At 39.2% G+C, this 1,928-nt stretch overlaps 1 non-coding gene across 1 annotated transcript; it reads left to right on the forward strand.

Annotated features, from left to right (window-relative positions):
* Nucleotides 1-1,588: 1,588 nt before the first annotated feature.
* On the forward strand, nucleotides 1,589-1,695 carry LOC112618044. The gene has a single exon (XR_003118008.1). It is a non-coding gene; the product is annotated as a U6 spliceosomal RNA (small nuclear RNA).
* Nucleotides 1,696-1,928: the final 233 nt, after the last annotated feature.

The following is a 1,928-nucleotide window of genomic DNA, read 5'->3' on the forward strand; positions in this document are numbered from 1 at the left end:
TTAAACCTTGTTGGTATTTTACAAAGATGAACACTTAAGCACCCAAGACGCTTATGTGTTTTAGTGCATGTAAATGTTTAATTCTGCATGGACAGGCAAGATGTTAAATTGATAAAGTATATTAAATTAGCTTTTAAAATAAGTTTATTACAGTTCCTAAGGGAGAAATTATCTCTGTCATTTTAGAAATGCTCTCATACTTGCTGTACATTGTGGATCAGCAAGTATAGTCAGCCTTCTACTTGAGCAAAATATTGACATATCTTCCAAAGATCTATCTGGACAGACGGCCAGAGAGTATGCGGTTTCTAGTCATCATAATGTGTAAGTGTTTACATTAAAAGGCTAGTTAATGCTAAATTGAGGATTAAAGTAATTATAACAATTGCATCTTACATATGAGGTGACATGTCATAGTGTGGTTCAGGTAGTTTTAGAGTGGCAGTCAGTTAGTCCCCTTCATCAGCCAGAAATCAGACAAAAAGCAAGACAAGTTAGAGGTACCAATGGGTGCAGGATTCTTTATCTCAGGACTTTTAGACCTTGATACTTAGAATCCCAACATTGTTCATTTCATCCAAGTATAACACCTATGCATGGGATTAAAGAATAGTGTCATATCTTTGATTTTTCTGATTAGTTATTTGGGTCTTGAAATGTCCAGTTTAACAGAAAGCCTTGGACTGTCTTCTGGGTATTATCTCCTACATACTCCTTGAATTTTTCAATAACTGAAGGGGTTCACTAAATCCAAGGAAGACAGTCCCTTTTATCAAGTCAGAAGGAGGAGGGAAAAAAAGGACATTCCAGTCATTCTGATGTTTCACTTGCTCCTGTTGCTGCATTGTTGCCACTCAAATGGTCCTGCTGCCTGGTAATGGTTGATCTTTGACACAAAGATGCCCTTACTGATTCAGAGTCCTCAAGTCTTCATGGCAAGTCATACAGTGACTTTGAAGTTACAACGTTTGTATGTTCCCATACCTATGCTTATTTGCTCAGCCATTGTTCCCAAAGCACCAGCACCCTGCTCTGGCCGCTGAGCATCCTGCCTTTATCCGCAGACAAAGTGAGCAAATTGACCCTTCCCCCCATATTCAGAACCTAATGTGGAACCTGCGTCTTAGCCAAGAGTTAGCTGAGACCTTCTTGGTACGAGATCCTTTGAGGCCGTTGTTGGTCTTTTCTCTGGCAGATATTAATTGGGCTTGTTCTAAAGGGTCAGAGGGGTTCAAATAATATGGCAGAAAGAGATCAGTGTTTGTTTCTTCTTCTTTGCTACCAGATCTGTACTGTGAGGCACCTGTATATCCTGTAGAGAACCTTAGGCAGTAGGAAGTTCCATATGAATCTTCCCTGAGCAGTGGCTCCCAGTTGTGGTTGGCCCCTTGAGTGATCTGTTTTACACGATAATGAAAATCGTCCAAGCTACTTTCATCTGTAGCTCAAGATTTTAAAATATTTTCAAATTCTACCTCACAGGAAGCCATTGAAGAGATTTCTCAGAGTCTCAAGTAGGTTAGTTGGACTTAACAGAGCCAAGCCCTGTCCATGACTCATCACTAATCATGTGTAAAAGTAGGGCTTTGTGCTTGCTTCAGCAGCACATATCCTAAAATGGGAACAATACAGAGAAAATTAGCATGGCTTCTGCGTAAGGAAGCAGCACAAATTTTTGAAGCGTTCTATATTTTGGGCAGTCACTGGAAGGTCATTTGATTATTTGCTGACTAGCTCTAAGGAAACAGTGTGAATCAAAGCAACATGGGTGCCACCAAAATAATGAAATTGTGATTTGCACTAAAAAAATAGTCATGTAAGATGGTCTATGAGATGACTTGGAGCTGAATAACATGTTCAGTGCAAAATATGTTGTTAATATGTATGTTAAAAATTAGAGAATGTCAACTTGCAACTTCTTCATGGAA

The sequence above is a fragment of the Theropithecus gelada genome, unplaced genomic scaffold (assembly GCF_003255815.1).
Source record: "Theropithecus gelada isolate Dixy unplaced genomic scaffold, Tgel_1.0 HiC_scaffold_8587, whole genome shotgun sequence".
NCBI lineage: Eukaryota > Metazoa > Chordata > Mammalia > Primates > Cercopithecidae > Theropithecus > Theropithecus gelada.